This window comes from Callorhinus ursinus, unplaced genomic scaffold, assembly GCF_003265705.2.
Source record: "Callorhinus ursinus isolate GAN/ISIS: 27379988/994484 unplaced genomic scaffold, GSC_fseal_2.0 scaffold19, whole genome shotgun sequence".
Lineage (NCBI taxonomy): Eukaryota > Metazoa > Chordata > Mammalia > Carnivora > Otariidae > Callorhinus > Callorhinus ursinus.
The window spans coordinates 6,513,186-6,526,845 of record NW_027397081.1 but is presented as its reverse complement, the minus strand read 5'-3'; the positions used below and the strand labels follow the sequence as shown (position 1 = coordinate 6,526,845).

At 41.8% G+C, this 13,660-nt stretch overlaps 1 pseudogene; it reads left to right on the top strand.

Annotated features, from left to right (window-relative positions):
• Positions 1 to 1,949: 1,949 nt before the first annotated feature.
• Positions 1,950 to 2,572, top strand: LOC112840214 (calcyclin-binding protein pseudogene; annotated as a pseudogene).
• Positions 2,573 to 13,660: the final 11,088 nt, after the last annotated feature.

Below are 13,660 nucleotides of genomic sequence, written 5' to 3'. Positions count from 1 at the left end.
CTGAAGCTGGAACACACTGTCCTTGGCTTTGTCATCCAAAGAAGCAGCAATGCCAACGAAAGTTCTGCTAGTGTCACCTAACTCGTCTTGTCCAAGCAGTGCCTGGATGAGGTCCTTTAAGGGCACTGCCAAAAGGCCTCCCTTCCCCAGATACCCAGCCCATCTCTCTCACCTTCCCTTCATCTGCTAGCTCATCTTCTTTTTTTTTTAAAGATTTTATTTATTTATTTGAGAGAGAGAATGAGATAGAAAGAGAGCATGAGAGGGGAGAAGGTCAGAGGGAGAAGCGGACTCCCTGCCGAGCAGGGAGCCCGATGCGGGACTCGATCCCGGGACTCCAGGATCATGACCTGAGCCGAAGGCAGTCGCTTAACCAACTGAGCCACCCAGGTGCCCGCTCATCTTAATTCTTACCATCAGGGATCCATTCTTTTGTGTGAATAACTCTAGCTCCAGAAATCACCTTTTCAGATGAGAAAGCTCTAGAGAATTTACATGCCCATCAATGTCACCAGAGTCTGTGCAGATTCTAACATTGCTTGCTTCATCTGATCCTTAAAATTACACTGTGAGGACTAGGAGGCAGCATGGAAGGTTGAAAATCATGAAACCCTAGAGGCTGACCTGGATTGGAAGTCCCACTCTTTCACCCAAGCAAGCTTTAGTTGCCTCGTATGAAAAACAGAGATTGTGAGATCTACCTTAGCTCAATAAAATGGAAACTATCTTCACGTGGTTCTTAATCTGGGGACTTTTTAGAGCCAGAACCCAATGGTTAAATGCATGACCCTGGGGCAAGACAGAGAAATTGGGGACTGTGTGGCAGATGGTTTTGGAGAATGGGTCACTGAAGGGGGTATCAAGACACAACTGAAAGTGCTATGACATCTGTGGGAATCAGAGTCAGGAACCCACAGTGGACAAAAAAAGAAACGGAGAAAGGAGGAGGGGATGCAGGGCCATCCAGCAGACCTAAAGCAGAGACAACCCTATAGCTCGTCACATGTCAGTCCATCTTGCAGTGGCTCCTACTAACTAGTTTCAATGTGGCAATAGATAAATACTTATTCAGCACAGTTGTGTGCCAAAAGATGACCAAGGTTTGGGGCACCTGGGGTTGCAGTAAGTTCCTCACAGATGTTGGCAGAGGACAGGAATATATCCTGAGGCCAGAACTAATAAAACTAATAAAACTCAACACATGAGCAGAAATGGCCCACGCTAGGAAACAGTTGGTAAAGTGTTCTCCTAGAAAGGAAGAACACAGCAAATAGAAGGAGGAAGAGAAATCACAAACACACACATGAATTTACAAATTAAAAGGACCCACTGGGTGTCCAGCACAATGAACGAAAAGTGATCCATACTCAGGCATACTTTCATGACATCTCAGAGCACTGGGGTTGAAGAGAAATATCCTAAATACCTTAAAGCTCCCAAAGGGAGAGGCAGGCTGGGTCCTGCACAGGGTGGGGTGTGTGCCCAAGCCGTGGGCACTGTGACTCCTACAGGTGGGGCCCGTGTCTGGAGGAATGCATTCGGAGCAATGTCTCCTGTTCTCTCCTCCTGTGCAGCTGCAGGTCTGCAGCTCAGGCCTGGCTTGACCCAGCCCAACCAGGGTTTCAGCTTTGGAAGAGCTACACAAAGATCTAGAGGAGGTAAAGGTGCTGCTGGAAAAAGCCACTAGAAAAAGAGTATGTGATGCAGAGAAATCCAAGATCCAGAGAGAAATCAAGAAGAAGGGGCGCCTGGGTGGCTCAGTCGTTAAGCATCTGCCTTCGGCTCAGGTCATGATCCCAGGGTCCTGGGATCGAGCCCCACATCAGTCTCCCTGCTCGGCAGGAGGCCTGCTTCTCCCTCTCCCGCTCCCCCTGCTTGTGTTCCCTCTCTCGCCGTGTCTCTCTCTGTCAAATAAAATCTTAATAAAAAAAAAAAAAATCAAGAACAGGATGCAGCAGAAATCACAGAGAAAAACAAAACTTATTGACAGTGAAAAATCCAGCTGCTGTGGTTGCTCCCATTATAACGGGATATACATTGAAAATCCGTAATTACAGATGGGAGCAGTCAGATAAATTTATGAAAAATCTACATCACCTTAACAGGAGTTCATCAAATCCCCACTGAGAATATGCAGGTGCATTTCACAGCGAGGTCATTTGATCTTTTGGCAAAGAATCTAAATAGGAAGAGTTACTCCATGTTGTGAACAATCTTGAAACCCATCTCCACGGAAGGCAGTTCAAAAAAAATTAAGACAGATACCATTCTTACCTTATATAGAAAGAAAGCAGAAAACACGTGGTGCGACTGACTCAGTTGAAAAAGAGGGCAAAGAGAAAGAAAATTCCTCCTAAGACACTGAAAAAGATCCCAGGGAGGGACTGATGAATGTGCTACAGAAAATTTATGAATACAGAAACGATGATATGAAGTGAACCATTAATAAAGCCTGCGTGGAATCCAGAGAGAAGCAAGCCAAAGGAGACACAGAATTTTGAGACTTTAAAGTCATTTTGGGAACCGTGATGGGGAAATATGGAGGTTTCCAATGAGGAAATGTTGGTGAGCTGCACAGATAAATTTTGACAGATAACTACTCACACAGCCTTCTTCTAAGGAAAGGCAATGAACTCTCCCATTTCCTACTGGAGGATTTATTAAAATATATTTATTAAACATTTCCCCCAAAGATAGTTTCCTTAGTAATCTGGGCATTTTGTTCAAAAAAGGATAATACTGTATTCTCGTGTGAAATGTAAAAAAGCAAGTCTTGCCTAATGATAATGCCACATTGTGTGTATTTTTGTTCAGCTAAGAGGTAGAAAACAAAAGTTCTGGTTTACCTATAAGTTCCTGACATCCACTCCCACCAATGTAAGAATAAGTAAAAATAAAACCTGAATTTGTTCATAAAATGCCAAAAAAAAAAAGCTTCCAAAGAGAAAATGGAGAATGCTTTCAAAATTCCGAGGAAAAATTATTTCCAACCGAGAATTCTATACCTAGCCACACTAAGATCAAAATGTGGGATAAAATAAAGCCATTTTTAGGGAAGGATGGCATGAGATTGGGGGGCGGTGAGATAGTTGCTGGTTTAAATATTTGAATTTTATTCTCAGAGATGGGAGGCCACTGGATTTTCGAACTAGAGGAGGGGCAAGACCTGATCTGTGTTAAATCTTACAGTCTATTTTATCTGATATTAGATCTTACAGTCCATTTATCTGATACTTTATCAGTCTAATCTCTTATGCCTGCTGTTCACATGGCATATCTTTTTCTATTCTTTTACTTTCAACCTATTTGTGTCTTTGAATCCAAAGTGTGTTTCCTGTGGACAACACATAAGTGGGAGCAGTTTTTTTCTATCCAGTCTGGCAACCCCTTTCTTTTGATTGGAGGGTTTAATACAATCATATCCAATATTATTATTCATATGGCTGGATTGTTAATTACCATTCTTTTTGTTTTCTGTATATCTCATAACCATGTTGTTCCTATATTCTTCCTTTACCACCTCCTTTGACTTAAGTGGATAGCTGCTATGTACTATTTAAACTCCCTTAAGGATTTTGAACTATATATTTTTTTAGCAATCTCCTCCATGGTTGCTCTAGGGCTTACAATATGCATCTTAACTTATTAAAATCTCCTTCAGATTAACACTAACTTAATTCCAGTAAGACAGTGAAATTTATTCTGTGTTGCTACATTCTCTTTCCCTTTTTTGTGCTCTTATTGTTTCCATATGAATGCCTAAATTGCAAACCCAACAATACGTTGTTGGAATTACTGCTTTTTATAATACTGTCTTTTATGTAAGCCAAGAGAAGAAATAAGAGCACAAATATCTTCGTAGGAGTTTCTTAAAATACATTCATTTTCTTATTTATCAGGTGGGGTTATCTTCATTTCTCCCTGTGGATGGGAGGACCTCCTGGTGTCACTTCCTCAAGCCAATATGGCTTCATCTCCACTCTCATCTTTGTGATGTTATAAACAAATATATTTCTAGGTATTATAGGTCCAATAATACAATTTTACAGATATTGTTTTAAATTAGAAGAAAAAATTAAAATGTAACAATATTGTCTTTTATCATTACCTCGATTTTTATCAGCTCTGTTTTTTTTATGTAGATTCAAATTACCCTCTGAGGTCACTTCCTTTCAACTTAAAGAACTTCCTTTAGTATTCCTTATAAGGCAGCTCTGCCAACAATTAGTTCTGTTTTTATTTATCTGAGACTGTCATATGGGATTCTTGGCCAAGAGATTCTTTCTTTCTGTGAATATACCGTCACACTGCCTGCTAGCCTCCATTATTCCTGATGTGAAGTCAGCTGTTGATCTTACTGGGGGGGGGGGTCCTGTTTCTCTTGCTGCTTTCAAGAGCTTCTCTGTATCTTTGGTTTTCAACATTTTGACTATGATGTTTCTGAGTATGAATCTCTTGTTTATCCTGCTAAGAGTCTGTTCAACTGCTTATATGTGTGTATCAGCGTTTTGGGTTTTTTTGTTTTTGTTTTTTTTCCACTGTATAAGTTTTCAGCCATGACTTCTTTGAACATTTTTTCTGCACCTTTAGTCTCTCCTGGCACTACCATTACATGTCGATGCATTAAATGGTGTTTCATGTTTCTCTGAGACTCTGTTCATTTTTCTTTATTCTACTTACTTTCTGTTCTTTGGGTGGTATAATCTGTATTAATCTTCTTTCAAATTCTCTGATTTTTCTTCTGCACACTCAGATCTACTGCTGAGTCCCTCTAGTGAATATTGCTTTTCAGTTATCGTACTTCTAAACTCCAGAATTTACATCCAGTCCTTTCTGTAATTTCCATCTCTTTACACTAGTTGATGTGTCAGCATTACCATCCTGCCTCTAAATCGTTAAACATGGTTTCCTTTAGTTCTCTGAACATATTTATAATAGCTGCCTGAAAGTCTCAGTTGTCTGAGTCCATCATCTGGGCCCCTTCAAAGGCATTTTTTATTGTCTACTTTTTTTTCCTGTGTTTGTATCACAATTTCCTGTTTCTTTGTAGGCCTCATTTTTTATTGAAAACTATACAGTTTAGATAATATGATGTAGAAACTCAACACTGACTCCACCAAGACACCTACTGTTTTCAAGAAAACCCTAGGCATGAACTTCTCCATTTTCTGTTCCAAATAAATTCAGTTCTCTGAGGCGGAGTTGTGGGGTTCTCTGTCCTTGCAGCCTGCCTCTTTTCCTGGGAAGAATTTCTATACCATCCCATTGGAGCTTGGGACAGAAACAGCCCTTGCTGTGCAAATGGGAGCTGGATGAGGGAAGGAAGTACCAATCCTGTCAGGTGCACCTGCCTGGAATAGTGCTTTTGTGACATAGGTTGGGAGGGTGGGGGGCAAGTAAGAGACACTGGCCCACCCCTTCTGAAACAAAACATTAGCCCTAGAAGTTGGGGGTAGGAAAAGCCCCCTTCTTGGCTACACCTGCTCCAAGTAGTGTGCCTCTGTTAGAGTTTGGTCCCATGGAGTTGGGGGAAGAGAAGATGGACATAGGTTCTGGTCCAAATGCCACAGACTCATTGTTCTGAGATTTGGTAGATTTTCTCAAATAAATGTTTCTCCATTTGTTGAATGTTCTAAGGATAGTTTCCAGAGGCTTTCAATAGTTCATATATATATATATATATACACAAACTATTATATAAATTTTTCATCAAAGTATTATTTTGCTATACAAAGAATCCACCAATCTCCTCATACCATCATTCCATAAGGTGCAACCCTTTTCCCTGCTGTGTAGGGAACAGGAACAGAGTAGAAGCAGTAAGCTCTGTATTAAAAATATCCATCATTATTATTTATATGTGCAATGCCTTTAATACAGCCTGATACACAGCAGTGCTCACGAATGTTAGCTTTCTTTCTGGGTGTTTTTCAAGGAGGACTGTCCCTCAACAAAGGGACCCCAAATGCTCTGAGATGCCCCCTCGAGAAAACTGTTCTTACTTGCCAACTTCCCAATTCAACCAAGATCTTCCAACCCCAGGAATGCCACTCTGCCAGCCTTCCTCAAACTAGCCTACCTCTCCTGTTAAGAGGCTCCTGAACTTCCTGACCAGGTCTGGACCCAGATTCCCACCTTCCTTGCCATCTCACAGTTTTCTGTCTTTGCCTCAAATTTCTCAGTTTTGATACTCATCCTGCTTCCATAAACACCTGCCAGTTCCAACTTAACGTGTTCATGGCAGCCCATCTGCAACCTCCTCCTGTATTTGTTACCGGCCCCTAGAAGCCTCACTTGCTCAGACTACCTGGTCCGCACCCCCAGATATAGTCTACTCAATCCAGCTACTCTGGCCTCTCATTGGTTCTGTTCTCTTTTGGTGTCTACTTATGTCGGATCTTGCCCTGTAACCTAGTTGTAGTTGCTGCTGACACACACACCTGAGTTTTACTCATTATTTATGCCTGTCTTCCAGCTCCCCTACACTGTTTTGGCTCAGTGACTTTTTTTTTTTTTAATTTTGTGAGTAGAGGTGACATACAATGGTACATTACTTTCAGGTGTGCAACATGGTAGTTCAGTGCTCTATACGTTATGCTGTGCTCACCAGAAGTGTAGCTACCACCCGTCACCATACAATGCTGTTACGGTATCCTTGACTATATCCCCCGTGCTGTACCTTTTACTTCCACAACTCATTCATTCCATAACTGGAAGCCTGCATCCTCCACCCCTCTTCTCCCTTTTTGCCCAATGCCCCACTCTCCTCTGGCAACCATCAGTTTGTTCTCTGTATTTTTGGATTGGATTCTGCTTTGTATTTATTCATCTGTTTTGTTTTTTAGATTCCACATAGGGGTGAAATCATATTGTATTTTTCTTTCTCGGTCTGACTTATTTCACTTAGCCTAATACCCTCTAGGTTGGCTCAGGGACTTCTTAATGGGCCCTCCGTATCAAGCATCCTCCCAATCCACCTCTAGACTTCTCACTTGGTTCCAGCTACCAGGTCCTAGCACTCACCCCAAATCACTACTCTCCTGTTATCTTGTGCTTTTTATCTGATCTTTTAGTCCTGTCTCTTTGTCTTGTTGCCTACTTTCCAAAGCCAAAAATGTATCTCTATATCTCCATTTGAACTAGAATTGACTGACTTGCACTTTACACGTTGTGCCTAGCATTAAGTACAGCACATAGAATAACCCAAAACAAAGAGATCTTTAATAGGGACGCCTGGATGGCTCAGTCGGTGAAGCGTCTGCCTTCGGCTCAGGTCATGATCCCAGGGTCCTGGGATCGAGCCCCGCATCGGGCTCCCTGCTCGGCGGGAAGCCTGCTTCTCCCTCTCCCACTCCCCCTGCTTATGTTCCCTCTCTCGCTGTCTGTCAAAATAAATAAATAAAATCTTAAAAAAAAAAGAGAGAGAGAGATCTTTAATAGATCACAGTGGCTTTAAAATAAAACAAAGTATCTGAAAAACTTGGAATCAGACTACGATAAAGGAAACTATTATCTAAAAGAGCTCAAGCTCCATGAGGGCAAAAATTCTATTTATCACTGTATCCCCAGCACCTACAACAGCACTTGACATGTAATGTTCTCAATAAATATTTGTAGAATGAATGAATGAAAAGTTCAAGAGAATTCAGCTGACCACAATGATTAGAAACATTTTTGCATTTGTAACCCGATTTGCCAAGACTCTTCAATATTCTAATTACATCCATATGGTGCCAGAGATTATTTCCAAAGGCATCATCTCTGTGATCCTAGCACCTTATAATATGCATTCCTCTATTCTTTCTTTAGTATTCATGTATTCTAACTCCCATCTTAAAGATTTTTTTTTTGTTTCAAACTCTATCCAAATCTTTAATATCTTGAAATTTTGTTTGGTATGCTGGATAAAGCTACTCCAACCCCAATCAGAGGTTCCTCACTTAAACCATCATGACTTTGCCTGCTGAACTTCAGGGCAAGATGGGAGGGGTTCTGAGGGGGCCACGTTCCTTTGTAAATGTGTTGTAGGTAAGAAGATGGCTTGGGTGTTGGTCAGATCTGAGTTCTCATGTAAAGTATTTGTCTAGTTCTAATGAGTAACTGTAATGGCACAGACACCACTAATTTTATATATACTTTCCCTACAGCCTGAACACCTGTATCAAGTTGTCTGTTTCTCCTGATGCGGGCAGGAATCTGCTTGGCATTTCTCTGAATTTGTGATGCTTTTGATCGTTTTCCATCCAAGCGTAGAGCTTAAAGAAGTGTAGAAAGCCTGAGAAAATGGCAGAGATGATGACGCCCTGTGCAAACACCACTAGAGAGAAAGGTGATAAATTGTAGCTACTTTCACTTGTTTTTAATTTCTGACCACTAGTGTAAGTAACTTCCATTTGCTTCCCAAAAGATGCACAAAAATTGATTTATTTTAGCCTGGTCTGGTGGGAAAGCAGAGTACATCTCTTTAATAGGTCATATTATCATAATTTAAATTAATGTTCTTCCATGGGTTTTAAATATGACCATTTTTATCCCTTATGATCTTTGCAGTAACTTTTAAAAAGGCTAAGATTTAGGATTTAGGAATCCCTGAGGAAAAGAGGTGCTAAGTTTGATTAATTTTATGTCATGCTTTTGGGTATCTGACATTCTTCAATTTTATTTTAACTAAGAAAGGCACCAAGATTACAGATGCTACCCCCACTCATCAGACACGCTTGGTCTCGAAATCTCTTCAGGGCTTTTGGGAAACTTTCCTTTATAAAAGTATTTAAATGAAGAGGACAATAAGCAGCAGCAGCAGTTTCGACCAATAGTACTTTTTATCACCACTGCATGTCCAAAGAGCTAAGACATCACAGCAATGTAAGTAACTCCATGCACGAGCACGGGGGAGGGCGGTAACCTGGCGACCTCTTCCACCTGCCACCTCCCCATATCCTCCTCTGTCTCTAACTTGCATCCATATTTTATAGCTACGAATAGACTTAATTCTGTTTCAGTGTGCCTTGTGTGCTGTCTCTGAATTGAAGCACACCCGTGGTGGCCCTCCTACTCCACTTGCAATGCACAGATCAAACCAGTTGTACAGATCAAAAGAGTTGCAAAAGACATGAATAGATCAAAAGACCTAGGAGATCTCACCGGGAGTTATGCACAAACAATGAATCATGGAACACTACATCAAAAACTAATGATGTAATGTATGGTGATTAACATAACAATAAAAAATTTAAAGGGGAAAAAAAAAGACCTAGGAGATCTCATAAGACAGTCTTCTTCCTGAGATTTGCATCCACTATACAATTCCCCAACATTAAGGGGACTTGGGTACCACACTCCTCCACTCAAACACATCTAATTCATTAAGGGCATTAATTAATTTAACGAAAAGCTAAAACAATAACCAATCAGAATGGCTGCCCCAAGGCCACAGTTAAAAGGCATATTACTACACAACAGAGCCCTTGGAATTTATGTAATTCCCAGGATGACCTAAGCTAGGAACCTCTGAGTCTTCACGGAAGCCCAAGTGCTAACCACCAGGATTAGGGACAGGAGTCTGGCTTGGGGCCAGCCCCCAGACAGGAACCAGAAATGAAGTAGAAATCCCCAGAAGTATAGGAGGTTTGCATCGGGGTGGGGGCCTGAAGCCAGCGCCTAACTACACGTTTAGGCAGACTGCTCCTGACTGGCAGGAAACAAGATGGTGTCTAAGCGAAAATAACGCGAATAGGAAAGAAGCCACCAAGCCAGATGGCAGAGATCGATGCCAGCCAGGCTGCAGCTCGAGGATAGGTTATTTGAGACAAAAGGGATTTCGTGCTGCATCAAATTCCCACTTAATTTTATTGAGATGCTTAAGGAATCTGCCCTTTGAAAACTCTGCTACGCAGTTTGTATCCCCTTTGTTTCACTTTATCTCTTTAAGTTCCTCGGACCCATGGGTCTCTTGAATATGCCTCGATATCCTATGCCAGTTCTGCACCGAATACCCTGCAATTCCCTAAATCTCATATCGGGGGCGAGGCACAGGCAGGCTTAGAGGGAGTGTTCTAATACCCCCCGCCCCCCCATTTCCTGCAATTCGAAGATAGCTAAGGAAATTCGTACAGTCTTCGATTTCGGACACAGGAACTCCCAGTGAGGCAGGCTACCTGAGCTAGCTCTAGGTGCCAGTCAAACGCTCCTCCAGTGTCTTCACGGAAACGCAGCCTCACGACTCACAAGAAATGAGGGAGGAAAGGAAGAAAATTTCCCTTTCCAGTAGTTGCCAACATGCTCCGAACATTTGCACAATAGCTTTCTGCAGAGACCCCATTTATAAGAGAGAGGAAGGCACAGATGCTCTGGTTGAAGTGGCCCTCAGGGAAACATCATTTCACAGAGCTGGTCTCCCCCCATCACCTGCTCCCCCTGTTCCTTCCTTTGCAGCTGCTTCTCAGGCATAACTAGAACTCCAGAGCTATGAAAACAGGATTTGAAAAATACCACTGGTGGTTAAACATACAGGCTTCAGAATTTAAAAATCCTTAGCTCCAAATCCCAGTTCTCCCATTCATTGCCCGTGTGAATTTGAGCAAATTAACCTCAGCTTCTATTCCTCATCTATAAAATGCAGATAATAATAGCAACCTCAAAGGCTGTTTTGCAGGTTACATAAGATAATGCATTTAAAATACTTAGCATTGCCTGTCCTATAATAAGAATTCAATAAATGTCAGATATATTATTATTAAAATGACACATCATATAAGAATCAGAGACTTTTAACAGTGGAGGCAAGAACTGGTATCTCTTGCCCTTAAATTCTTCTAGAATATTGTTTCCCAAATTGTGTTCAGCAGAACATCATCCCCATGAAATATTTCATGAATAAAAGCTTCATGGTCCATTCTATTAGGAAAATGTGTCTAATCAAGCCTCCTAGAGACTCACAGTGCATAATAAAGGCAAAGCGCCTGGAGAGATCAGTGAATCACATGATGAAATCCTGCCTAACTACGCTCAGTCTCATTGGATTATGGATGGAGGATGGAAGGGAAGAGGCAGGAATGATGGCCGGGGCAACAAGCCAGGGGAGAGATTATAGAGGCCTGACCCAGGGCAAAGAAAAGTGACCAGATTCATAAGAAAAGGAGGAAAAGGGACGTGAGATGGAAGAGTCAAGGCTGAAACCCAGGGATCCGGCCTAGGTAATGGGATCCATGGTGGTGCCATTAATGGAAACAGAACACAGAATAGGACCAGACTGGGTCAAGATGAGTTTCACTTTGCACTAGTGAGTCTGAAATGCATATTTTCCAGAAATGTTCCATTGCAAGTGACAGAAACTAGCGTACAAAGGGGATATATTAACTCAAGTAACAGGAAAAAAGAGGAGTGACCTGATCTGAGACTCTGGAGCAATGTTCCCTTGTCCATCGGGGGCTGGTGTCATTTTCTTACAGCCTGACAGGAGCCCTGTACCAACCTGGTTAAGGTTTCCTATTCTAAAGAACCTTCTCAGATATGACTGTGCCTCCAATTGCCTCAGCCTGGGAAACCCACTTGCATTCCTTGCTCAAAACCACTTCCCCTGTGAGTCACTCCTACGGACAAACACCGTTATTGGATTCCCCGCTAAGTCCGGGACCCATCCATGCCAGAGGGGACTTGCGGAAGGGCTCGCGAAAACAAAAATGCAAAGCCTCTCAGCCTAACCATACAGCAATACAAATGCTGTCTAGATTTGGTGACACCCTCAGTCGATGTAGGCCAACCTAAAAAGAGGCCACTACAGATTCCCAAATCCTCGTTCCCTGTGTTTTCTCACTTCTTTAAAACACCTCCCTTTCTGGGCTGAAGCTTGGAGCAGAGAAAAATAGGGATATCCATTGCTCACGCCTCTTTCCTCCACCCTCCCAAATGCCCTGGCTTTGGAAGGGGTGAAGTTTTCTCTACATTCAGTATTCCTCACATTTAAGTATGCATCAGAATCACCTACAGGGCTCATTAAAAAATAGATTCCCGAGCCCTATCCCTAGAGTTTCTGTTCAGTAAGTCTGAGGTGGGACCAGGGAATTTGCATTTCTAACAAGTTCCCAAGTGATGCTGATACTGTTAGTCTAGGGCCCATACTTTTTGAGACCCAGATTGTTTTTTCCTACACCTTAAAAGAACCCCATGGTCTGAATAAGGGCACTTTCTCTCTCTCTCGGATTCATATATATATATTAGATCTGATTTATATATATTTATCTGATATATATATATATATATATCAGAACTCTGTGATAGGAATCCTGTAAGCTCAGACCTTGATTTGTGAGACAGGACCTAGACTAATTCCGTAGATCCTATTGTACTCTAACATGCCTGGTTTTCAAGCCTATTTTCTTACTGCTTTCTATTTTGCATGCCAGCAGGTGAAAACTCTGCACATTCTAAGTATTCCTTCTGTAACATCCCTAGCATACCTGCAGGCAGATGGGTAGCATTAGCTGAGTGAGGAGAAAGTCATGAACTCAGAACGGGGGAAAAAAATTACATGACGATATGTTCAAAAATATACCCCACTAGATACATGTTTTGCCACTGGAACTGTAGAAAAAATTGTTCTCTTCAAACAAATGAATTTTCTTCCTTGAATGATAGCCATATAGCCATGGAGCCTCCTCTATGGAGCTGACACAGAAAGCTCAATACTTTATTTCAGGTTTCATTTTGGTGGTTAATTTTAGCTGGTATTTTCTAAACAAGTTCCCCCCCTTAACCTACCTTATTAGTCCTCTTCATTCCTGGATTCTTTTTCTTTTGCCCATTTATAAAAATTTTAGGAAAAAAACATTTTTAAGTAGGGTTCCTTTTGTCTTTGACTAACGGTTCACCGGCATAAACACCACAAAAGCTCTTTTCAAAAAAGCGTTCCTTTCTCAGCTGTCCCGAAGGTTGGCTAGGGGAGAAGTCTGCGTCCCACCTCAGTTTTATGGGAAAGAGTTAGGTGGTATTATACGCACACAGTGAATCATGGAACACTACATCAAAAACTAATGATGTACTGTATGGTGACTAACATAATAAAAAATTTTAATTAAAAAAAAAGGAGTTAGGTGGTATTGGGGATAATTAAAGGTGAGGCTCTGCCCTCAGGTGGGAGAATGCAAAAACAGAAAAGGATATTTGGGGACTAATTGGACAACTATCCTTTCCTTGGGTGAAGCACGCCAGAGGGGAGGGGAAGGTAGAGAGCAGAGAGGTAATCATAATTGGGATAGTTTGAGGGCTTCCTCCAAAACTCCCTCTACTCCCAAAATGCTCATATTCTCCACACCATCATTAATTTTTCATTCAGGTTATTTTGTCTCCAAATACACCCTGATAAATGCCAATAGTCCTGGTAGGTATGCCCCATCCAGAAAAAGAACATTTTGATAAAACAAAGGGGTGGGAGAGAATGCAGTTCATTACTGCTACCCAGAATGGAGAAACCCTGGGTTGGGGTTCCCGGGAAGCCAGAAGATTACATGAGCCCACAAGACAGCAGGGCACAGCTAAAGCTAAAACACCAAAATAGCACAGGGACACTCGGGTTAGCTCAGTTACTAGTGAACGGCAGAGGCTGCTAAGAGTGCAGCATTTCGGGGACAATCAAGACCAGAGTCTTTCCATTCACATCTTC